The sequence below is a fragment of the Halichoerus grypus genome, chromosome 1 (assembly GCF_964656455.1).
Source record: "Halichoerus grypus chromosome 1, mHalGry1.hap1.1, whole genome shotgun sequence".
Classification (NCBI taxonomy): Eukaryota; Metazoa; Chordata; class Mammalia; order Carnivora; family Phocidae; genus Halichoerus; species Halichoerus grypus.
Window position 1 is genome coordinate 97,616,989 of NC_135712.1, and position 27,596 is coordinate 97,644,584.

The 27,596-nt window shown below is 33.6% G+C and overlaps 1 long non-coding RNA gene across 6 annotated transcripts in view; it reads right to left on the bottom strand.

Annotated features, from left to right (window-relative positions):
- LOC118520346 (uncharacterized) overlaps positions 1 to 27,596 on the bottom strand; it is a 593,589-nt gene that overhangs the window by 423,817 nt on the left and 142,176 nt on the right. For all 6 annotated transcript variants that reach the window (XR_013446615.1, XR_013446612.1, XR_013446614.1 and 3 more), the window contains exon 2: positions 23,877 to 24,031. This is a non-coding gene — a long non-coding RNA (uncharacterized LOC118520346). The remainder of the gene's footprint in view (positions 1 to 23,876; positions 24,032 to 27,596) is intronic.

The window sequence follows — 27,596 nt, forward strand, 5'->3', positions numbered from 1 at the left end:
CTTATTTCTTCACTGGTAAAGGAGGGTAACAGTAGTGTTTTCCACATTGGGGATGTATTTTAAAATCAAATAAACTTCTTAAGGCAAAGTGCTTAGCATATTGCCTGGACAGTTTTTTCTTTTTTTTTTTTTTTTTTTTTTAAAGATTTTTATTTATTTATTTAACAGAGATAGAGAGCACAAGTAGGCAGAGCGACAGACAGAGGGAGAGGGAGAAGCAGGCTCTCCGCCGAGCAAGGAGCCCGATGCGGGGCTCGATCCCAGGATCCTGGGATCACGACCCGAGCCGAAGGCAGCCGCTTAACCGACTGAGCCACCCAGGCGCCCCTGCCTGGACAGTTTTAAGTGTTTAGCAAATGTTAACTATGGTAACAGTAATACTAATTAATATTAGCATTAATATTATTGTGATTTATCACTGTTATTATTACTATTAGAACAGGAGTCAGGTTCTCCTAATGCCAAAGCCATTAAATTGTTATCTTAGTCTTAACTCTGCAATTAGTTTCAGTGCATATTTCCACTGAAATATCTCCACATTTAAAAATCTATGGTCCTGGGGTTTCTGGGTCGCTCAGTCAGTTAAGCATCTGCCATTGGCTCAGGTCGTGATCCTGGGGTCCTGCCTGGGATTGAGGCCTGAGAAGGGCTCCCTGCTCAGTGGGGAGTCTGCTTCTCCCTCTCCCTATGCCCCTCCCCCCATTTGTGCTCGCTCACTCTCTTTCAAATAAAAAAAAAAAAATCTTTAAAAATAAAATTAAAAAAAAAAATCTATGGACGCTTTAACCCATATAGCCAAAGCAATCTTGAAAAAGAAAAGCAAAGATGGAGGCATCACAATTCTGGACTTCAGACTATATTACAAAGCTGTCATCATCAAGACAGTATTGTACTGGCACAAAAACAGACACATAGATCAATGGAACAGAATAGAAAACTCAGAAATGGACCCACAACTATATGGTCAACTAATCTTTGACAAAGCAGTAAAGAATATCCAATGGGAAAAAGACAGTCTCTTCAACAAATGGTATTGTGAACACTGGACAGCAACATGCAGAAGAATCAAACTGGATCACTTTCTTATACCATACACAAAAATAAATTCAAAATGGATTAAAGACCTAAATGTGAGATAGGAAACCATCAAAATCCTAGAGAACACAGGCAGCAACCTCTTTAACCTTGGCCACAACAACTTCTTACTAAATATATCTCTGGAAGCAAGGAAAACAAAAATAAATATGAACTACTGGGACTTCATCAAGATAAAAAGCTTCTGCACAGAGAAGAAAACAACAAAACTAAAAGGCAGCATATGGAATGGGAGAAGATATTTGCAAATAGCATATCTGATAAAGGGTTATTATTCAAAATCTATAAGAATTTATCAAACAACATCCAAAAAATAATCCAGTTAAGAAATGGGCAGAAGACATGAATAGACATTTTCCCAAAGAAGACATCCAGATGTCCAACAGACACATGAAAAGATGCTCAACATCACTCATCATCAGGGAAATACAGATCAAAACCACAATGAGATACCACCTGACACCTGTCAGAATGGCTAAAATTAACAACATAGGAAGCAACAGATGTTGGTGAGGATGCAGAGAAAAGGGACCCTCTTACACTGTTGGTAAGAATGCAAACTGGTGCAGCCACTCTGGAAAATAGTGTGGAGGTTCCTCAAAATTTAAAAATAGAACTACCCTATAACCCAGCAATTACACTACTGGGTATATACCCAAAGGATACAAAAACACTGATTTGAAGGGGGCATATGCACCCTGATGTTTATAGTAGCATTATCAACAATAGCCACATTATGGAAAGAGCCCAAATGTCCATCGACTGATGAATGCATAAAGGCGGTATATACATATAATGGAATATTACTCAGCCATAAAAAAGAATGAAATCTTGCCATTTGCAACAAGGTGGTTGGAGGTAGAGTATATGTTGCTAAGTGAAAGAAGTCAGAGAGACAAATACCATATGATTTCACTCATATGTGGAATTTAAGAAGCAAAACAGATGAAAATAGGGGAAAGGAAGAAAAAAAAGAGATGGAGGCAAACCATAAGAGAAACTCTTGACTATAGAGAACAAACTGAGGGTTGCTGGAGGGAAGGTGGGTGGGAGGATGGGCTAAATGGGTGACGGGTATTAAGGAGGGTACGTATTGTGATGAGCACTGGCTCTTATGTCAGTGATGAATCACTGAATTCTACTCCTGACACTAATATTGCACTATATGTTAACTAACTAGAATTTAAATAAAAACTTGAAACATTAAAAAAAGAAAAGGAAAAAATCCCACTATGGTCTTTTATAAGTTAACAAAATTATTAAATATTTCTTTCTATTTCTTTCTTTTTATTTTTCTCTGATTCTGGTAACTTAGTTATTTTGAGAGTTTATATTTTAACAATTCTATCTGAAGTGTAGATGCAGTCAGCACTTGGCAAGAAAACAAAACACAAACAAAACAAAAAACCCAAAAGCTATGTTTATTTTTGTTTAACAGATTAAGTTGTTACAATTAAAAAACTTACACAATGATAATGCATGGAACCATCCAGGAGATCCAGGAGGATCTAGGGAGCCCTCTTCAAGCAAGGTCAAATGCACTTTTTTACATTTAAATGAGAGTCAAGTAAATATATTTTCCTTAAAGAAATGAATAAACTTAATACAGATAGAGGATAGGTAGGTAGGTAGGTAAGGATGGATGGATGGATGGACAGATCAACAGACAGATATAAAAAGTCACTATCCAAATTATGGCTTATGCATGTTTGCAATGACCACAAGTGCTGTTCAAGGCTTCATGCCTTCACTATTGCCCCTAAGAGACTATATTTCTAGAGAGATTTTGTAGAAGAAACCACTGTTGTAAACAGTGGGATGTAGGGAAAATTCAATTATAAGTAGATAATATCATAGATGATTTTGAGTATTCACTTCTTCATGAGCATAAAAAAATTAAACTGTTTAGACAATTTTTTTAAAAAGTCCTAAATTTCTAAGAAGAAGCTAAACTCTGTGCCCATAGTTTTTTGTTTCATATATTTAAATTTAACTTAGATATATTATCATCAAATTTTGGCACTGTTAAATAATGTTTTTTAAAACAGTATATTAAGATTTATATACCATTTACATGATAAATAATATTTGTAATTTATAACAATTACACAAATGCCTTTTAAGTATATACTCTGTAACATTACGCATATAGCATGTTATGTATGGAATAAATAACTAATGACATTTAATGTAAAAGTTCTTTTATGATATTCAATAAAGAAGCTACATTTATAGACAATAAAAGTTATACTGGCTTCTGAATCTCTCAGGGATTAATTTATATCTTTTTTCTAGTTAACGAGTTTTAGTTGTTCCTGTGTCTATACACACACATACACACACATGCACATACTCTACTAATTTTAATGGGAAAAAATATTATGCATTTCATTCTAACCCAACATACCCAAATAATTTTTCACAGTTAGAAAAATGTATCAATTGAACAGTGAAAACATATTTACATAAATAATAAACAACAGTTTGGATGTAAACACAGTTTGTACATAAAATGAAATTTACTGTGGAATAAGATTGCTTAGCGTGTGGTGGCTGGTGGAAGAGGGGTATGAAGGATTCATCTTTAGAAGGTGATGGATAGTCAGGTGATCCACCTTCTGGCAGGCATTTATGATTCTATTTAATGTCAGAATCAGATGTAATTGATGGTAATAGAAATAAAAATGACATTAATCATTTCTTAGACTTTTTTTAGTAAAAAATTTATTCAGAGTTAAAATTTTAGCTCTCGGCTTTCCATTAATAGATATTACAGAGAAACAATGGAAAATATAATTCTAAATAATCACAGAGGCATGGGGCGCCTGGGTGGCTCAGTCGTTAAGCAACTGCCTTCGGCTCAGGTCAAGATCCCAGGGTCCTGGGATTGAGCCCCACATCGGGCTCCCTGCTCAGCAGGAGGCCTGCTTCTACCTCTCCCACTCCCCCTGCTTGTGTTCCCTCTCTCGCTATGTCTTTATCTGTCAGGTGAATAAATAAAATCTTAAAAAAAAAAAAAAAAATTAGGAAAAAAATAATCACAGAGGCAAACATTTGTCAGGCATGTACATGCTATATTCATAAGCATTACTGTAACTGTGAATTGATGATATGATGGTTATACATTTTATTTTATTTCTGCTATCGTGTTGGAAAGACTATGAATTCAATGCAAATTTTTCCCAAGTAAAGATTATGAGGGGAAAAAAAGGACAAAAAACTACTGAAACAAAACAAAATATTCATAGCCCCAGGGAGTTCTTGATTCAATACAGATGTCTCTTGGGGACTGGTTCACCCACTGCTTTGCTGGAATAGTTTGACATATGTTCTAAGCATACTGGTACACAATTTTTAAAAATTTCACAGTCGTTGTACCAGTATTGACAGACCAAAGAAAGAAATTTAAGTAAGTGGTGGTTTAGTATAAATGTTAAAGATATAATACATGTGTAGTAATGACACTGAAAGACAAAAGGAGGTTTTTGCCATTTGACATCCTTTCTCTGACCTTAGCAGTGTGCATAATGAGATGGTTAGCTAGGGTATAATAAAGAGTCTGGGAGAGATAAAGAATCTGCTCTAGGAATAAAACTCGCTTTGCCCACGGAACTTCAACTGGCCAGTACAGGGAAAGAAGAAGGGTGAAACATAAAACAAAAGAACAATTAAGTAACTTATCCAAGGTCATGTAGCTTATGGATGGTAGATCTGAAATTTGATTCTAAGTCTCCCTTCAATAAATCCTCTCTTTCAGAAATATGGCTACTGCATATGTTTATGCTTTTTGAACCCATTAAATTATGTGTGCGAACACATACACACCACTCACACAACAACTGAACAGTGAGAACATATTTACATAAATAATAAACAATAGTTTTAAAATAAATTTATATAAATTTTCATCAACCATTAAACCTTCCTGAGGTTTAGGAATATTGACCAGCTTTCCCAATGTCACTAGGCTAATGAAGTGGCAGACACAAATTTGGACACAGGCATTTCTAACCACAAAGCCAATGGCTCATATCTTCCCATCTCTTTAGACTGCAAGTAATATAAACAATGAGGGTTTTATAATATAGAATTATATTCTCTCATTCTAAGCAATCATTTCAATACACAAAACTGAAGGCCTACGTCAGGGCAGGCCAAGAGAGTTGCTTTGTTATTCTAAATTATGTTGAAATGTGCTTTTCTACTGTTAGACTGTCCTTGGAGAGTACAAAGAATTTGACAAGAAAAGAAACTGAATGTCAGAAGGGGAGAGGTTATTAAATGCACAGAGAATAGCCTCGTTCCGCTTTTCCCCATTAATATTCCTTTACTTATCTCAGCAACACATTAACAACTCTAGATAAGCTTCCCTTCCCCTATTTATATAATAAAGTAAAAGTCCTATGTTAGAGAAAAGTTAAGAGTTCAAAGTTTACAACTAAGTGTTAAATCATTTAAATTATTTCTTCTGTGTATAGCACCAAAATCTTTATGGAAATTTACTGTTTTTATATCTACTGTTTTTTTTCCTCATTAAGAGAATTCTAAAACTAAATATCTTTGAGTTTTTTCAATAATTTTCTAAACTGCAAAAAAGGAATAGAGAGTTACCTGGTCCCATTTATATTTTTAATAGAGTGATAGTTGGGAAAAGATCAAATATTATCGAAATCAATGTCCATAGGTTTCAAAAGCAAATTTATGAATATAAAATAATGGATATTGTACCAACTTTCTAAGAGGCAATTAATTTAGCAATGTATGACAAAGCTGGAGAGAGATTAACTAGAGAGAAAGAGACAGAGAAACAGAGAGAGAATGTAGCCTAGCAATTTTTCTTATAGGAATTTATCCTCAGTAAGTAAGCAGAGAAATTCACAAGAAAATATTTATAATGGTATTTATCACAATGTCATATAATAGCAAAAAAAGGAAGTTTAGAAATAGTATAAGGGGCACCTGGGTGGCTCAGTTGGTTAAGCCTCAGCCTTTGGCTCAGGTCATGATCCCAGGGTCCTGGGATCCAGCCTGGCTTCTTCTTTGGGCTCCCTGCTCAGCAGGGAGTCTGCTTCTTCCTCTCCCTTTGCCCCTCCTCCCTCACTCATTTTCCCTCTCTCTCTCAAATAAATAAAATCTTAATAAAAAAGAAATAGTATAAATAATTCAAAATAAGCAAATAACAACTTATGGTATATTCATAGAAATATATACTAATTAAGAATGATGTTAAAAGTATGTATAATATGAACTACATTTTGTGGATAAGTAATAAAATAATTGCAGAAGGGATAAAAATGTATTAAAAACAGAACTAGTAAATATATTCAAGAACACGGTCTTTAAAATAAAGTAAGACACAATAACATAATACTTTGTCAATTATAACTAGAAGAAAATGAGAAAATTAAAATTAAGAAATGGACATAAGATAAAATCATGAGAGATAGAAAGGATACTTTTTAAATTATAAAGTATACAATTCTGCTGTAATTTTGAAAATTTAGATGCTACTTAAAGTTTCTATTGTATAAAAAAGTATAGAAACCAATTTAATCCATTACCAGATATTACAAGTATAATAAAAGAAAAATCATTTATGACACCTAATTAAAATAGATTTCAAAAATAGCAATAGAAAGCTACCAGATGAATTATATAATACATTAAAAGATTCATCAACCTGATCATATAAGACCTAGTCTCAGAACACATGGATAATTTTTAAATTAGAAACAAATTTAAAAATAATAATGTCATAATCTTAATGCTGAATAAGATTTTGATAAGTTCAATACTCACTCCAAGTATAGTTTTTCAAAATGGTGAGTAATTATCAGTGAGTATATAATTTATAACTAGAAAATAAAAGTACATTGAATGTACTTCGATTAGAAATTTTATTAAGGAGTCTAGATTTAAAATAAATGCAAAAATATTTTTTAAACATTTTACTAACAGGTTATTTAATGGGGTAATCATTCATGCTAACAATTACAACATAATATAGGTAATCATAATAAAAATCCTTGTGCCAAATTTTTAGGTTGCTTCTGACTGAATATTAACAAAAAAAAAATTCAAATGGGCTTAACCAATATCAGCGCACATAACCAGGTGTACAAATGAGAGCAATTTGTGAATCAGCTGGTTCAGCCCTGAGTGAGTTCACCAGGTTGTTTCTGACTACCTACTCTGTCTCCTTAGTGTTGACTTTATCTTCATTTGTATGCTTGGAAAACTCGGTACAGTATAAAACACTGACAAAATACTTAGTTTATATGTAAAAGAAAATTTTGATCTAGGTTCAGTCATGCTGCATATGTGTTGCTAGGTAAACTGGGGAGATCCCTGGCCCTGAGGCCTCTGCCTAGCCCATTCCTGGATGCCACCAGAGGCTGCTGGTCTCCTCGAAAGAAAGAATTCAAGGATGGACCAGAAACAGTGGTTGAGTGGTGCAAGGGAAGAGTTTATTAAAGTGAGAGTACGCTCTTAAGATATGAGAATGGGTGAGCACCGAGAGAGCTGTGCCCCGTGCAGTATGGATCTCTATCTTTTATTGACAGTTGTTAACTAGGGGGTAGCATATTTATTACCTGGAAAGGTGGCTTCTTTGGGAGGAGGGTTTTGTGCCTTTTCTCCCCTGGTCAAAATCTCTGACCTTCTTTGTCTTGGGCCTATCTGGCTGGTTTGATCTGGCTTCTTGTGTCTTTGTTTTGGAGTGCTGTCAGGACGGGCCTCTGACTTTCCCCATCGCTGACCGTGATTTCCCAATTGCTGGCTTCCAGGCATCCTGTTAAAGCCTAACTAATTGCTTACTCTAACATATGGCCCACTTGTTTATTGTTGGGCACTCTCTTAGGCATTGCAAGAACATTTAGAATCCCTAGACTCCTCCATTGACAAAATGACAACAGCACCCCGCCATAACTGTACCCACTAAAATACATATTTCTCCTACATATTTCTAAAATAATGGTACTAACACTACTGCTGTGACACACTGATATGGACAATTTGAGTTTGAATGGCAAAATTAACAAAGTTGATCTAAAGGACATACTTAGTACATCATACACAGTATTTTCTTTGCAAATACTTCTGGTGCATTCACAGAACACCCATGTGGTGATAAGACTCTGTAGGTGTTTTGGAAAACTGTTTTTTTTTTCATTTATTTGTACCCTGGTTTTGTGCACTGATATTGGTTAAGCCCATTTGAATTTTTTTTTTTTTTTAATATTCAGTCAGAAGCAACTTAAAAGTTTGGCACAAGGATTTTTATTATGATTACCTATATTTTGTTGTAATTGTTAGCATGAATGATTACCCCATTAAATAACCTGCTAGTAAAATGTTTAAAAAATATTTTTGCATTTATTTTAAATCTAGGCTCCTCAATAAAATTTCCACTGATACACATTTTCTTAGCATGGTTTGTCCCTAAAAGGAAAGCCTGAGACAAGGGTTTGCATGGAATAGTTTATTTTGGAAAAGCATTTCCAAGGAATTAAGAGTAGGAAACTAGGAAGAATGAAATAGACAAAGAGGGAAACTCAATCACAGGACGATCATTGAGGTAGATACCTAGGCTCAATTCCATTGAAGACTCTCTGAGGAAGCATGTAGAATGTGTTTAAGATTTATCTATCCCAGAAATGGCAAAGGGAAGTATTTACTTACCAGCTGCTATCCCTATTGGTCAAGACTACTTTTTTATCCTGTGGAATGTTAACTCCTTTGTATTTCTAAGTTTGTGCATGCGTTAGAATGGTTTAGCAAGTTTTCACAACTGTCCCCCTCAAAATACATTCTGTATGTTTACACTTGTAAAATTTTTGACCTAGAATAGTAAAAATTAACTATAATAGTGGAAAGTAGATTAGTGGTTTCCTAGGGCTGGGGAAAGTATTGAGTATAAGGAGCATGTAAGAACTGTCTGGGGTGATGGAAATGCTCTCCATCTTGATTGGAGTAATGATTATATGGGTGTACACATTTGTGAAATCATACCAAACTTTACAATTCAGGTGGGTGAATCTTATTTTATGTAAATATACTCAAATATATTTGATTTAAAAATGTATTTAAAGTTGTCTAATTCTTATATTATTACAGTAGTTATTAGAAAGTCTCAAAATTATAAAATTTTCCAACCTAAGAAATTAGAAAAATAGCAGAATACATTGAAAGAATGTAGAAACAAAAAGATAATATAAGAACAGAAATTAACAAAATAGAAAGTAAACATATAATAGGGAGGTTCTTTAAAAAGATTGCTAAGCAGACAAATCACTAGTAAGATTAAGTTAAGCAAAACAGAGAAGACGCTGGGGACAAAAACCATAGATGCTACAGAGATTAATCAGCTAAGAAAATTTCAAGAACAAGTTTATTTATACCAATACATTTGGAAAGTTAGATGAAACTAAGTCCTTAGAAAAATCTACTATATCAATACTGAAGAGAAGAAATCAAAATCCTGAATAATCATAACCATTAAAAATGTAATTAGCTAAATGTCTTACTACCATGAAGACACAAACCCAAATGTATTACAAACAAGTTCTATCAGCATTCAAGAAACTTTGTACCAGTTAAGATTTAATCAGAGAAGTTAAGGATTAATCAGAACAACAAAAGGTGAGAGAGAAAAAGGGATTATTTATAGGAATTAGATAGGACCAGCTACATAACTTGGAGGATCCAATGCCAAATGAAAATACAGAACCTCCTATTCAAAAAGCAGGGAAAAAAAGCTCTTTCTTCCTTAATCTCTTCTTATACCCGTTGTGATGTTTTTATTTCCTACTTAATGTTATACTCCTTTGGGCAAAAGAAACACCTGTGGGTGAGTGCAGACCCCCCCCCCCCCCACACACAGGCACCTGGAGCCAGCCCTGTGACTTGATGCCTGGGGTGCATGTACCCAACCTCAATCTTTCCTGCACTTGTGTCCAGTAGCCTGCCAGGTCCAGAGGATGGCAGCAGTCACTACACAGGGGCCAGGGAATGAAATGCCAAGAACTCCTCTCAGAAAGGCAGGTTCACATGTTAGCCAAGGACCCAAGCCCCCAGCTCATGCTCTATTGTCTCATCAGCCTTTATTTACACAACACACATTCAAAGATAAAATTATTAAGAATTTCAAAATGGCAAAAATTGGGCATGAACACTCTTCTAAGTGTGGGGCTCTAAGTGACTGTATAGAGTGCAAGCTCATGGAGCAGACTCTGGAATTAGCTCTAACACAGTTGTAGGAGAACATCAAAATGTCTATGGAAATGGGAGAACATCAAAATGTCTATGGAAATGTCTATGGAAATTTTGCTATAAACCTAAGACTTCTCTAAAAATAAAATCAATTAAGTATATATAAAATAATTTATAGAAAGTTGTTACCTCTGCATCTTCTGGTGGGCCTAACGTCATTGTAAATCTACATGGGTGGCAATTTGGAAGATAACAGCTGGACATGAAGCAGAGAAGAATGAGGATCAACTGGAACCCATGAGGACAAGCTGGAATACACAAGGACAAAATGGAATCCATGTCTACCTCTCACCACCCTCAATTTCCTATAGAAGGAGCTAGTGCCCCTAGTTCACATGCATCTGGTTCAGGAGTCAAAGAAGAAAGGAGGACCAAGTACAGAAGTTGGAAGAGCTGAGAGCCTAATGAGATGAACAAGTGAACCAGCAAAATATGTGTAAGCTGCAATGGTACCTAATACTCTATACCAACCTTCAGAGAATCGTGACTGCTATTTCATCTTCTGTTTAAGTTCACACAAATGTCTCTCAGGCTTGGTCTTTCATGGAACTAGAAAGGGAAGAGAGTTCTGAGAAACACAGTTCCAGCTTAACTAAATTGACAAAATATAAAACTACTTCAGAGTATTACATTAACACTTGCAGAGAATTGGCTAAGAGGGATTACTCCTTAATTTGTTTTCAAACTTAAACATAGTAGGAGAAAGGAAATTTATCTGACCCATGAATACTGAAGCAAGAATCCTAAGCAAAATATTTACTAAAACAAAGGACAATATATAAAAAAGACCATGTTAGATTTGTCCTATGAATGCAGTCCTGTTTTAATATGAGAAAAGTAGTTAACCATGTTAGCATGGTAAAGGAGAAAACAATATCTTTCCAAGAGAATATCCACTCAACAAACCAAAACAAAAAAGAAAGAAAAAAATGAAATCTTTAACTATAAATAGATGCAAACTTTTTTAACTTAGAGTGAATAAAATTCTTTTTTTTTTTTTTTAAGATTTTATTTATTTATTTGAGAGAGAAAGAATGAGAGAGAGCACATGAGAGGGGGGAGGGTCAGAGGGAGAAGCAGACTCCCTGCCGAGCAGGGAGCCCGATGCGGGACTTGATCCAGGGACTCCAGGATCATGACCTGAGCCGAAGGCAGTCGCCTAATCAACTGAGCCACCCAGGCGCCCGAGTGAATAAAATTCTTAAGTAAAACATCACAAGCTTCCAAATTACCTGCAATGTTCTATTTCTTCTTAACCTGGGAGATTAGTTCAAAAATATTCATTTATTATTATGATCTAAACTGTATATATATATATATCTTTTAATTTATGTATGTATTACATATTTCATAGTAAAAAAATAAATGAGAGAAAAGAGCCCCAGAAGACTGATCCAGGAGGCCCAATGCCTGACTAAATGAAGTTCTGGGAAAGAATAGAAAACAGAAAGTGAAGAACATCGTCAAAGAAATAACAGAATCAATTGTCTAAGAACTTTGTAAGTATCTGGCTTGAAAGGTTACACAATACATCAAGGCATATCATTATGATTCAAAATACCAGAAATAATGAGAGGAGCTTAAAGTCTTTCAAAGAAAAACATGTCAAAAACAAAGAAGTGAGATTCAGAATGGCATCAGATTTTTCACTAGCCATGTGACTCTAAGAGCTACCAAAGCTATGAAGGGAAAAATAATTTTCAATATCCAAATGAAATTTAAATCAACAGATATAACATATAATAAAAACATAAAACATAATCAGCCACATAAGGACCCATGAAAATATCCTCTTATGTACCTTTTCTAAAGTGTGTACTTAAAGATATGCTCTGAGGAAACAAGAGAATTATCGATCAACTAATCAATTAATGAATCAAATCAAGATATAGGATTCAGGAAATAATGGATCCCATTAAGGAAAAAAGCAGAACAATGAACCAAGATTACAGAAGAGCCACCAGCTCAGACCACAGTTGGAAAACGAAGGCAAGAAGAAATGAGTTTATTAAAAATAGGGACACTAATGAGTAGATTATCTTATTAAACATTTTAAAAAATCAATTACATACGTAAAGAGAACATGGTACAAGTGAAACTGATACGGAAAGACATAGAAAAAGAAATGTTCTTATATTAAACTACTTAGATTTGAAGTCGTCTATATTGGCAGTCATTTTGCTTTAATAATATGCACTGGGAAAATGTGATAGGAAGACATCATGATAGGATCCAAAAAGGTAGTGAATTAATAAATAATACTGGTTCACAAATAAAAATAAGAAATGCCAATAAAACTCATCATACATTGTCATATGTATTTAAATATCAGGGAATAGGAAAAGAATTGAAGTCAATGCCTATGGAGAGAGGAATTAGTAAGGCTTAAGACTACATTTTTTTCAATTGAGATTTTTTAATATTTTCAAAATTAACACTTTTAATATTATGACAGCTATATCCCACCTTGCTTTTTGTTTTTATAAACAAACCACAAATATATGTTTAAAAAAGATAGAGAAGCAACTTCCAGTTTAAAATAGCCAATTCAATACACTGAGATGTTCTCATTCTACAAAGAAGCAAAACTAAGTCCTAACAATTGCTAAATGTATGGCTACTCTTAAAAGCCAAAATAGGAGCTTTTTCTTCTACTAGAAACAAGCATCTCTAGTAGAACGAACCATCCAAAAAAACCATAACCAAAGCAGGGTCAGACATCTGTTTCTTGCAAGGCAAGTGCTGAATCACAACCTGGAAGAAACAAATGGGCCATCCCAAGTCCTCAGGTTGTAAATAATATCATAATCTGACTCTCTGACATATATCTCTAACCCTCACATATATGCATTTCACAGTCCCTGGGGTGCTATAAGGATTTGGTGTTTTCTGCTTTCTGCAAATATGTTTACTGTGTTTCCATGTACAAAATGATAGATTCATAGACAGATTTGAGCAAGCAGAAGAAAGAATTAGTGAACTTAAAGATAAAACTATAGAAAATACTGAGTCTGAAAAAAAATGATAAAAAGTGCACAGAGCCTAAGGGTCCTATGGGACACCATCAGATTGGCCAAAATATGGGTTGTAGAGTCCCAGAAAAAGAAAAGAGAAAGGGGCAAAAATATTTGAAGACATAATGGCTGAAAACTTCTCAGACTTGATAGAACACATTAGTCAAAACATCTAAGAAGCTCAAGAAGCTCTAAGACAAACTCAAAAAAACCCATATCAAGATTCATTATTATCAACTTTCCAAAGACAAAGAGAAAATCTTGAAAGCAAGAAGAAGGAAGTGACTCATCATATACAGGTAATCCCCAATATGAGCAGATTTTTCATCAGAAACTTTAGAAGCAAGAAGCCAGTGGGCTAGTATATTCAAGTGCTAATAGGGAAATAGGAAAAACTGTAAATCAGAAATATCCTATACCTGGCAAACTGTCCTATAAGAGTGAAGAAGAAATTAAGACATCCCTAGATACACAAAAGCTGAGGGAATTCATTATCACTAGACTTGCCCTGACGGGTAAATGAAAGGACACTAGACAGTAATCCAAAGCAGTATGATGAAATAAAGATATTAATAAACATAAATATGTGATAATCATAAAAGCTAATAAAATTGTAACAATGCTTTGTAACTTCATTTTTTTGGTACATGTTGTGAGAAACTAACACAAGAAAAAACAAAACAAAACAAAACAAAAAACTAACAATTATTACTTTAAAAGCTAGTATTGTTGGGACACTAGTGTGGCTCAGTCAATTAAGCATCTGTCTTCGGCTCAGGTCATGATCCCAGGGTCCTGGGATTGAGTCTTGCATTGGGCTCCTTGCTCAGCAGGGAGCCTCCTTCTCCCTCTGCCTGCCACTTCCCCGGCTGTGCTCGCTCTCTCTCCGTGTCTCTGACAAATAAAAAAAAAAAAAAAAGCTAGTATTGCTATAACTTCGGTCATATTTTCAACATTAACTTAAAAGACTAATGTATTTAAAAATTATTAGTTTATTTAAGGGGCATAATGTAATTTTGTGACATCAGCAACTAAAAGCGTTGGGGGGAAAGCTGTAAAAGATCTGCATTTTTGTATGTTATTTAAATTAAGCTGGTATAAATAAATTCAAATTAGTGTATTATAACATTAAGATGTTAAGGCTATTCCCCATGGTAGCTATAAAGGGATTAGCTATAGAATATACTCAAAACAAAATGAGAAAAAAAAATTAATATTTTGCTAAAAAAGACCACTAAAATAAACAAAGAAAAATCCTGAACACAAAATAAGACAGTAATGCAGGAGATAAGGGACAAAAACTGTAAGTGTTTATAGCTGTAAATTTTCTCCTTAGCATTGATTTCACTGTGTTTCATAAGTTTTGGTATGTTTTGTTTTGTTTCACTCATCCCTAAGTATTTTCTAATTTTTCTTTTGATTTCTTTGTTGATCCATTAGTAGTGTAAGAGTGCTGGGTTTTTTAATTTCCACAAATGTGAATTTTCTATTTTCACTTCTGTTGATTTTTAACATCATCCTGTGATCAAAGAAATTACTTTAAATGATATCTGTCTTTTAAAAACTATTGACACTTAATCTATGGCCTAACATATGGTCTCTTCTGGAAAATGTACCATGAGAAGAATGTGTATTCTACTATTGTTGAGTAGAGTATTCTGTATTTGTCTATTAGATCTAGTGGGTTTATTGTGTTGTTTAAAGTCTTCTATTTCCTACTTATCTTCTGTCTGGTTGCCCCAAAGGGAGAGGTTGCTACAAGGGTAAAAATTTTCATCTATAAGATGAATAATGTCTGAAGATCTAATGTAAAATGTGGTGACTACAGTTGATAAAACAGTATTGTATAATTGAGATTTGGTAAGAAAGTGAACTTAAATGCTCTCACCAAAAATAAATAGATAAGTAAGTAAGTAAATAAATAGTGATGGATGTAACTAGATTCATTAACTAGATGGGGAAATTCTTATAATATATATATATACACACACATATATATAAAATACATACACATATATAATATATACACACACAATATTTGATAAATATATATATCAAATCACCACAATGTCAATTATACCCCAATAAACCTGATATTAAGAAATAAAAAATATATTGCATAAAAAAAAGAAAGATCTCAAAACTTACAGCTTAAGGAACTAAAAAGGAAGGACTAACTAAACACAAAGCTAATAGCAAGAAGGTAATAATAAAGATTAGAGCAAGGATAAACAAAATAGAGAATAGAAAAACAATAGAAAAGAGTCAATGGAACCAAAAGTTTGTTTTTTGAAAAGACCAACAAAATTGGCAAACTTCTAGTTAGGTGGATTAGAGAGAGAAAGAGAGCGAGAGAAGTCATTCAAATTATAATATCAGAAATGAATGTGGGGACATTATTACCAATTCTACAGAAATAAAAAAAAAATGAGAGTACCATGAGCAATTGTATACCAACAAATTGGATAACTTAGATAAAATGGACAAATTTCTAGAAACACAAAATCTACCAAGAATAAATCACAAATAAATAGGAAATCTGAATGGACCTTTTAAATCTCCTGACCAAAAAAAAAAAAAAAAGCCCAGGAGCTGATAAGTTCACTGGTGAATTCTACCGAATTCTTCCCCCACTCGTGTGGCTCTCTAAAAATAAACAAATAAGTAAAATTAAAAAAAAAAAAGTCCTCAGCAAAGTATTAGCAAACCAAATTCAGCAGCATATTAAACGGATTGTATAACATGACCAGATGGGGTTTATTGCTGAAATGCAAAGATGTTTCAACATATGAAAATCAAGCAATATAATATACTATTAACAGAAGGAGAGGAAAAAATGACATGATCATCTCAATTTTTGATGCAGAAAAGGAATTGACAATAATTCAAATTCATGATAAAAACATTCCACACTTTAGGAACAGAAGTAAACTTCCTCAATATAATAGAAGCCATATAGAAAAAGCCCCAGTGAACTTCATGCTTGATTGTGAAACACTGAAAGATTTTCATCAGAGATCAGTAACGAGGCAAGGATGTCCACTTTGGCACCTCTATTCCACATAATACTGGACATTCTAGCCAGAGCAATTTTATAAAAAAAAAAAAAAAAAAAGGAAAGAAATAAAAGGCATCCAAAGTGAAAAGGAAGAAGTAAAATGATTTTTGTTCTCAGATTATATGATCTTATATGTAGAAAATCCAAAAGATTACATACACACACATACATAAGCCGTTAGAACTAATAAATGAGTTCAGCAGTATATATATATTATAGCAGAATATAAAGTCAACATACAAAGATCAGTTACATTTCTCTATGCTAAAAAACAATCTGAAAGGGAAATTACCAAAACAATTCCATTTCTAATAGCATCAAAAAGAATAAAATACTTAGGAATTAACTTAAGCAAGAAGATATCTGTAAAATGAAAAGTACAAAAACACTGCAGATATAAATAAATGGAATCACAACTTATGGTTATGAATTGGAAGACTCAATATTTTTACGATGTCAATGCTATCCAAAGCAATCTACAGATTCATGTAATACCTATCAAAATCCCAATGGTATTTTGTGAAGAAATAGAAAAACCCATTCTAAAATTCATGTGGAATCTCAAGGGACTCTGTATAGCCAAAATAATTTTGAAAATGAAAACCAAATTTGGAGAACTCACTTCCTGATATGAAAACTTACAACAAAGTTATAGTAATCAAAACAGTGTGGTACTAGCATAAAAGAAATGGAATAGAGTAGAGAAACCCAGAAATAAACCTACACATATATGGTCAAATGTTTTTTGACAAGGTGCCAAAACCATTCAATGGGGAAAAGATAGTCTTTTAAACAAACAGTGTTGGGGAAACTAAATATCCACATACAAGAGAATGAAGTAGGACCTTTATCTAATACCAGATGCAAAAATCAACTCAAAATGGATCAAATACATGAATATAAAATGAAAAACTATAAAACTCCTAGAAAGAAAACACAGGAGAAAAGCTGCATGACATTGGATTTGGCAATAGTTTCTTAACACCAAAGGCACAGGCAACAAATGAAAAAAATAGACAAATTGTACTTTATGAAAATTAAAAAAATTACAGAATAGAAGACACTACCAACAGAATAAAAATGAAAACCACAGAATTAGAGAAAATATTTGCAAACTATATATCTGATAAGGGATTAATATATAGAATATGTAGAAAACTTCTACAAGTCAACAATAGAAAACCAACAACCTGATTAAAAAACAAAGGACTTAGATATTTCTCCAAAGAAGATATACAACAAATGTCCAATAAGCACATGAAAAAATGTTCAACATTACTAATAATTAGGGAAATGCAAATCAAAACTATAATGAGATGCCACCTCAGACCCATTAAGATGGCTACTATCAAAGAAAATAAGAAAGAAAAGATGTATTGGCAATGATATAAAGTTGGAATCCCTGTGCACTGTTGATAGGAATGTAAAATTATAAAGCCACTGTGGAAAACCGTATGGTGGTTCCTCAAAAAATTAAAAATGGAAATGATCCAGCAATTCTGTTTTTGGTTACCTACCCAGAAGAACTGAAAGCAGGGTCTTAAAGAGATATTGGTAGTCATGTTTATAACAGCATTATTCATAATAGCAAAAACATGGAAGCAACCCAAGTGTCTATTGACAGATAAATAGATAAGCAAAATGTGGTATATACATACAGTGAATATTATTTAGCTTTAGAAAGAAAGGATATTCTGAAATAAGCTACAGCATAGATGAAACTTGAGGACATTATGATCGTGAAATAAGCCAGTCACATAAAGATAAACACTGCATGATTCTACTTATATGAAGTATCTGAAGTAGGCAGAATCACAGAAACCGAAAGTAACATGGTGGTTGGTTGCCAGGAGCTAGGAAGAGGAATGAGGAGTTATTTAGTGAGTATAGAGTTTCAGTTTTTCAAGATAAAAATAGTTCCGTAGATAGGTTGGATGGTGGTGATGGTTATACAACATTATGAATGTATTTAATACCACTGAATGTACAGTTAAAAATGATTAAGATGATAAATTTTATGTTAAATGTATTTTACCAAAATTAAAAGAAATGAAAAAAAAAAAGTAAGGTTTTCTTAAGGTTTCTTTTTCAAATTGAACCATATCCTCAAAGGGACTACTAAGGCCCTTTTTGCCCAATCTCAGATGATCAGAAGCAATCTTTAGCCATAAGGCCATCTGGAGGGTTTAGGAACAGCAGCTAGGGACCAGAGGTTAATGGGAACACATGTTCTTCCCAGCTGGCATATCAAAATTAGTATAACAAAAATAAACCAACAAAACTATCTTTTCATTATCTACTTTCTTTTCACGCATTTCCTCTGGAGCAATATGCAAATGTACTTTCCTGATAAAATCTCCTTCCCCTCTCCTCTGTTAAAAACTTTCATCCCCATAAGCCTGCCTCACCTTTAATATATTCCTTATTCTTCAATACTCTTTTTTTCTTCCAAAATCTCCAAAGAATTTTTTAAAATGTACAATTATATTTCAATAACCACTCTAAATTTTGGAATTATCAAGTATTGCTATTTAGGCAAACCTGAGGAGACAGCTGTCTCAGTCTTAATGTACTTCACAGAGATACCCATTTCACATTGCTTATTAGTTCCTGCATTTAAAATAAAGAATGCTGTTGAAAGGTCATGGGTTATGGATTTATTCATGAGATCTAGACAGAAGATATGACCTTTCATATTTAGATTTAATCCAATGAACTACATCTCTTCCATTATTTTAAATCACTATTGTCAGAGCCCTGAGTCATCAATAAAAATGCAAATTGTTGTTAGTATATCACTTACAAATGCAAACAAAGATATATTTTGTAAATACAACTATTATATCCATGGATAAAAGATTAAGTTTGTAAAGCTGAAGTGATCACATATACAAATATTCTTAACATATTAGTAATTTTATATTACTAATATTGGAAATTGGATTTTGTATGACTTAATATTAGTTAGGGTTTTATTCTATAGTAGCTCTGTGATTAGATTCCTAGGTTCAGTTCCCAGCTCTGCAACTTACATTTGTATGACCCTCACCAGTTAAGCCTCGGTGTCCTAATCTGTAAAATGTGTATTACACTTGCATTATCTCATAGGGTTTCTGTGAAAATAAAATGAAACATGATTTAGGAACTTAGCATAGTGTCTGATTTATCGTGAGTGCTCAATAAGTGTTGGCTGCTATTATTTTTAATGAACAAAAGAGACATTGTAAATCTGTAATTTTTCTTATTGAACATAAAAAATATGTTATATTTCCTAAAAATTATGATATAGCTCCTACAAAAATGCACAAATATGGAGTTATAAAAGACAGGAAATATTTCTACATTACTCTTATTTGCCTGGTGCATGAATGAAAATGAATAGAGGCTGGCCTTAAGCAAAACTGTGAGGTCTCATACTTCTAATTCTTTCTACAAATCTTGCTTTATGGCTTACCTATACAGTTTTAGTCTCTGACTTACTATTTTTCTTCTCACTAGTCTTAAAACAACATTTATACCTGTTTTTCCTTCTTCAAGTCTATTTCCTAAATATATATCTATAGAAGGCAATACTAAGTACTTAATTTTATTCTATCAAGATCTTCACACTATCTTCTTATTTAGTTCCCTCTGTGTGTCCCTCCTCTCCATTCTCTAAATCTGCCTCAAGAAGTTTTACTTTTTTATTTTATTTTTTTAAAGATTTTATTTATTTATTTGACAGAGAGAGAGAGAGAGTGCATAACCAGGCAGAGGGACAGGGAGAAGCAGGCTTCTAGCTGAGCAGAGAGCCAGGTGCGGGGCTCAATCACAGGACCCTGGGATCATGACCTGAGCCAAAGGCAGACACTCAACCAACTGAGTCACCCAGGCACACTGTGCCTCAGGAAGTTTTAAACTGTGAATTCAGTCTACTTCCTCACAGAAGTTCAATGATCTGACTGCATAGGAAGCTGTTTTCCAACATTAAGGACTGTGTCTGCTTTTCTTTTATTGCTACTCCTTTCTTTTTTCTTTTTCTTTCTTTCTTTCTGTTTTTTTTTTCTTTTACTTTTTCTCCATACAGTCTATGTATCAAGCAATCTGCTTAATAATTTCCTATTAGAAATCTCTGAACCCTTCTAGTCTTTGCTAGAGCTGTCAGCTGTCAGTATTAAAATATTCTCGTAAGATATATGGTCAATAAGCAATTATGTCATTGTGTTCTTCTTACTGCAGGTGATATTAGAAAGTCCAAAGTGTAGAGCCTTTTTGGGGAGTGAAGACTGCCACATTTGTGAATGGATAAGGCCAGTCCCATTGAAAAGTTCATGAATATAGGGAGTCCTAAGGACTGAAAATGGGTGGTCATCTAAAGTGGTCAGAAAGAAGAACAGACACTTGATTAGTACATACTATTTGAAATCAAGCAGTTGAATTCTAGAATGAGAAACAGGGAAGAGACTATGCCAACATCATCTAAAGCCACAATGAAAGAAGAAAGAATATAGAAGTAAGGAATGAGGACAACTGAATAATATATAAGTTGGCTTGGTTAAAAGCATAAATTTAAGAAGACCCTGCAAAGCATTATATTAGTAAAATAATTATCATGACATTGACATAGTGTGATAACCCAATTTTGTAAAGCAAATTATTATATTATATGCTAAGGTTACAAATATGACAGGATTCTTATCCTTAGTATGCTTATTGTCTAATAGAATGAATCAGCAAGTCTGTAAGCTTTATTTAATTTTGGAACATTGTACCTTCTAAGTTAATGACACTAAATAGGAATTAAGCTGGATAAGTCAAAGATGATTTGCTATTATGATGACCTGCAATACATTGGTGATATTATGAGAAAGAGTAAAATAATTCCACATGAATTCAAACCTTTAAAGTAATAAAATAAAAACAGAGGGACACCTGGGTGGCTCAGTCGGTTGAGTGGCTGCCTTCGGCTCAAGTCATGATCCCAGGACCCTGGGATTGAGTCCCGCGTCGGGCTCCTTGCTCAGGAAGCCTGCTTCTCCCTCTGCCTGCTGCTCCCCCTGCTTGTGCTCTCTCTCCGTGTCTCTCTCTCTCTAATAAGTAAATAAAATCTTTAAAAAACAAAAAAACCCAGATATATTACACAAATATATAAGTATGTATTAATCTGAAATATATAATGCAAAAGATATTCTAAGTATAGAAGCATTTGAAGATATCAGAAAGAGCATGACCACTGTGATAGATTAAATTTTTGATTTCTACCATTTCTTACACATTAGTCAGATGCAACAAGCTGAAAAATATTTGTCATGAATATGACAAATGCTTAATATTAACTCATTAAAAAGCTTAAAAAACATTGCAAAGTTTATACTAATTTATCAATAGAAAAAGTTGCATGGATATTCAAAAGACAATTCACTGGGTAGGGAATGAAATGGCTGCTAAACATTTAAAATTTTAATCACATAATTCAAGAAAAGTTAATTTAAAGAACAATGATATGTTATTTCTCTTATTGATTTGCCAAAACTTAAAAAGACGGTGTTAGTCATTGATCAGGACATAAAAAGGAATCAATAGAAAAGGAAAAATTAAAGATAATAGGAGAAAAGTAAATGATGACAAATACCTTTTTAAGAAAATAAAAAAAGGATTTGAAATAGAGCTTAATTAAAGATATTTTCTTAAAGTGCTTTCTTTTCCTCAGATCTCATGGAAGGATGAAAAGCTCTATACGTCAAGGCAGTGATCCATCGAAATGAGGTAAAATGAGGGAGCCTAAGACAAGTGCTGCAATTAATAAAAGGAGGCTGCCAAAGAGAAGCAAGGAGGAAAGTTCTTTTTGGTTTTTGTTTGTAAATTTATGGTGAGCCAAGTTCGTTAGTGTGTAGGATCTTCTTCCACTCATCTACAGCAGTTGCTCTGTCATATCTACTTATAGGCTGGATGCTTAGGTGATTAGAGCTTAGTATTATGTCAGGGAAGGTCGTCAATAAAATAACGTATCTCAGAGGTCCTGGATGGAAGAGTTCACTGAAATGAGGGGAGTGCTAATATTTGAAGAAAAGGTGTTGAGCCCATAATAGTTCTGGGTGAAATGAAAATGCAATGATTTCTAAGGAGACTAGTATAAGTTGGGAAATACACAATTGGGAATTCTGCAGGCTGAGGTGATATCATGGTACCTTTAAATCACATCATTATGAGCTGGAGTAGTTCTTTTAATGCCTTCATTTTTACAGATGAACTAACTAAAACTTAACTGTTTTTTTGACTATGTTTCTTTTAGGTCTGTGGGAGGCTAAAGTTTAAATATGCTTATATTTCTTATAGGTACTTATATAAATCCAAAGGTCTATGCTTATTACAAATATAGCGCAAGGCTGGGGAGGTGCTCAAGTTCAAAAACTTAACTAGTTAAAAGGCCTTTTCTCAAGTCACTTGCCATGTTTTCCACCCTCACAGATTCACCTTTTAGTCTAGCTTTAACACTCTAAAGAATATCAACCCACTAATTAATGGATCCTAAATTTGCCCTTGATACTTATTAGTTATGTGACCTTAGGAAACTCATTTCATCCCTCTACACCTCAAATTTTTGGCCTGCAAAACTGAATATTATAAGTGTAATTTTGATAAAATATATGAAAATACCTGATAAAGAGTAGAAGCTTGGTAAATAGTAGTGTCCTTTCTTCTCCCTCTCACCAGACCTTCACTGCTTAGAATCTCCTAGATTTTTTCCTCGGATCACTCTTTTTTTTTAAAGATTTTTAAGATTTTTTTTAAGTTTTTTTTTTTTTTTTAAAGATTTTATTTATTTATTTGAGAGAGAGAATGAGATAGAGCATGAGAAGGGGGAGGGTCAGAGGTAGAAGCAGACTCCCCACTGAGCAGGGAGCCCGATGCGGGACTCGATCCTGGGACTCCGGGATCATGACCTGAGCCGAAGGCAGTCGCTTAACCAACTGAGCCACCCAGGCACCCTAAGTTTTGTTTTTTTTTTTTTTTTTAGATTTTATTTATTTATTTGAGAGAGAGAGAGCACAAATAGGCAGAGAGGCAGGCAGAGGGAGAAGGAGAAGCAGGCTCCCCAGTGAGCAGAGAGCCCGAGGTGGGGCTCGATCCCAGGATCCCCAGGACCACAACCCAAGCCACTGAAGGCAAACACTTAACCAACTGAGCCACCCAGGTGCCCCCCCATCACTCTTTTTCACCTCTTCCCCCAGGCCCACATATAGTGTCCTCTCAAATCACAAACCTCCTTTCCTGGAAGGACTCTTCTTTTCCTACAAGTTCTCCTTGGATCCCTCCCCAACAAAAACATTTTCCCCTTACCCTTATTTCCTCACCACCCTTCACCCTTTAAATACAATCTCTTTCGAAAGAAAATGTCAAACTCCTAAAAATTACCTTATTTCCTCTCAGTTCTAAGAGACTGCCAGTCTAGCACTCACCATGTGAGACCTCCTTCCAGAGATGCTTCGTCAGCGTAGTGCTTGTGGCTCCTTATGGTTTGCTTTGGCTCCCAGGTGCATAGAATTAGGGGTTAATTGAGGCTGAGAGGCACAGAGTAGTCAATAATTTCGCATGAAGTCCTTTTGGTTTGTTGCTGTGAAATGTAGAAAAGCAGCAATAAATAGTTTGAATGAATATGGATTACAATAGAGCAAAGTACATCCATAGAATAAAATCGAACGTTTAATTAGTGTGCTTTCAAGAATTTTAACTATTTGTAAGGAAATAGCAATTTCTCTGTAAGATGAAGAGATTGAAACTCATACACATTCTATACCAGTGCTAATAGAAATGCAATGTTAACTTATATGCAATTTTAAATTTTCTAGTAGCTATATTGAAAAAAATGTTTTAAATAAAATTCTTTTAATAACATATTTTATTTAATACACTATATCCAAAATATCATCTCAATCAATAAAAAATTATGAGACGTTACACTACTTTTTTTGTACCAAGTCTTCCAAAGTCAGGAGTGATGATAGAGGATGAAAGATTAGCCTCCTACTCCCAAAGATATCCACACCCTAATCCCCGGAACCTATGAACAGTGGTTACCTCACTTGACAAAAAGGACTTCATAGATGTGATTAAATTAAAGAACTTGAGATGGAGAGATTATCCTGGATTATCTGAATGGGCTTTAAATGTAATCACATGTAAGCCTATGAGGGAAGCAGAGGGAGATTTCACCACAGAGGAAGAAAGGCAGACAATATGAAGCAGTGATGGGAGTAATGTGGCCATCTGACAAGGAATGCTGGCAGCCCCTAGAAGCTGAAAAAGGCAAAAAACAAATTCTCCTCCAGAGTCTTCAGAGGGAATGTGTCCATGCACACGCCTTGCTACAGGCGCAGTGATACTTATTGTGGACTTCTGGCATCCAGAACTGTGAGAGAATACACTTCTGTTGTTTTAAACCACCAAGTTGGTAGTAATTTGTTACAGCAGCTACAAGAAACCAATACCCAAGTCATTTAGCATAAAGTAATAACATTACATTCTCTCCTTTGTTGTCAATGTCCAAAGACCTCCCAGAAACTGCTCAACAAGTATCAGTGCTGAAAATGTCTTACCTAATCTTTCATCTCACATGGTTTCAACTACTACCCATATGCTGAAAACTTCCAAATTTGTATTTCTATCTTACAACATGCTCTTGTACTCCAAAGCAATATTCACAAATATTTCCTTGTCATTGCCAACTGTATGTACCATAGTCATCAACAGCTAACCATGCCCAAGTTGAACTCATGATCGTAACTTAAAACTATCTCTTCCTTCCCTAGATGAGTTAATGAACCAGTGAACCATATCTAGGGGAACATATTTTATGCTGAATATTTATAACTAATTTTTCACTGATTGCTGGAATTTTCATCTTACAATAAACTCTTTTATCAGCAAAGAACCAAAAAAATTAAAATCTAAGAAATAGGTGTTTAGTATAAAATCTATTACTAAAGGTTGCTATGAGTTGCACAGAATATCTGTAACTTTAATCATCTACTGTATGTGGAGCTATGATGTCACATGCCACAGGAAAACCAAATCTTCAGGGGGAAACAATAGCATTTAGTTAAAAATTTTAAAAAGAAAATCATGCCAGTAGATCTCAATTTAATTAATATAGAAAATGGGTATATATATATTACTCTGTGAAATATGGCTTTTCATTTAGATTAAATGACTATTCTAAATTAATTTCACTTTTCCAATCTCCAGTTTTCTTATGCATATACAAAAAGTATAGCAACAACTGTTCATGGGTTGGCTCTATTTTCCAAAGAACTTTGCAAAGGGTTAAATGATACATGGTTTAAATTGTCTCAAGTTATTTCAAATATAAAGTCAGTTTAATTCCAATAATAGTTATATTTTCATCTAATCAATGGTCTCTAAAGCTTTTGGAAGGTAATTATTCTATGGTGAAACATCTGAGATTACTGTGATTATAATTCTAAAATAGTTAAACTTCAACCTTGAAGACTAAAATGATAAGCTTTTACAAAGATAATGTAAATATTTGTAGATCACGAAGTCATAGTAAAGGCAATATTCTTTTTGAATTAAAAATGTACAGAGAGTGAATATATTTGGAATTTGTTTTATACACACAAACTTAATAATTACCTCCAAACAATTTCAGTATATTGCCAGTGTAATACGCCAGGCCGTAAACTATAGCTTCTGTACATACACAAAGCCACTTACACAGAGGCTTTGACACTTTGTCTTTTTTCCCCACCATCAATAAATTTATATAAATGTTTTAGCCTTTAAAGCAACCTTGTAAATCAATCTCAGTGTTCTACAATGGTATTGAACTATGTTGTAAAAGAGTTTTCTAAATTTTAGTTAACTTTCACTCTTTTGTTGGAAATCTTTTTTTAAAATGTCAAGTTTAATACCTTCAGAAAATTGAAACAAAACTTGGAAATAGAAGGAATAAATTTTTTTTCCTACGGAAACAAAAAAAATCTAGAAAATCAGATGATGAGAGTTCAAACAGGATTCATAATTTATTTCTGAAAATCTACACTTGAGCTACACAATAACTTGTGTTCTGAGAAAAACTTTTAAAGGTTCTTTTTTTTAACTGAATAAATTAATATTCTGTTATAGGATAGAATGAAATTGAGACAGCCTTTGTTTATTGCAGCATCTAAGTTTGATGAGATAGTGAAAAGAATCATAGAGACATCTTATTTGATGAATTTTATTATATTGAAAACATTACTTTGAATAAAGGAAAAAAACAGTGCTTGTAAAAATACTTGAACTAAAATTTTTATGTATTTCAATAAAAAACATAGAATGAAGATCTTTTATTTAGCAGAATTAACTCTGAGTTTACATGTACTTTAGGAAAAATACAGAAGACTTTTCTCAATTAAAAATATTTCTGGCCTACAGAGCTGTAACAATAGAGGCAGTCAACTACTTCAAATTTATTAACCATAAAATACAACTTTGAAAAACACTGCAGGCAATTTTATTTAAAAAATCATCTGGACACATGAAAAAATATGTTCTATAGTGACATACTTTGAGAGACAAGATACTGCTTAGAAACTGATTAAAGTATATAAATGTAAACCAAAGACAGTAATTCTACTTATGTAATTTTTCAATGTTTTGTTTTGCTTTGATATACACAAATACACATTTTTACTTGTACAAATAATTTTATTTTTAAAAAGTTTTAAATAAAAGTATGTATTCGCTAATATAAAAGCAACAAATTCATTAAGATATAAATGTCAACATTATAAAAGTTTGATTATTTTAGAACCCTCTTTCACTTTCATAAGTTTTCTGATTTGTATAAAAAAATACAGTCTTCTTATTCAAAACTGAAATCATAGAGCCATCTGGCAGATCTTCCCTCCCTTTCAGGGTCCTGACCTCACATGCAATAGATTACTATATCCCTACCAATTTTTCACATTTCTTTCTTTCCTTCCTTCCTTCCTTCCTTCCTTCCTTCCTTCCTTTTTTTTCACCCCACACAATGTTTTTTTATTTTTATTCAGCTATAAGCAAACAGCAGAAGTAACATAACATTCCACAACTCCAGATCCATTTTCTTACACAGACGAAGAGTAACCAGTTTAACAGGTGCAGCTGGGATTTCTGAGAGCCTCTCACCCAGTCCT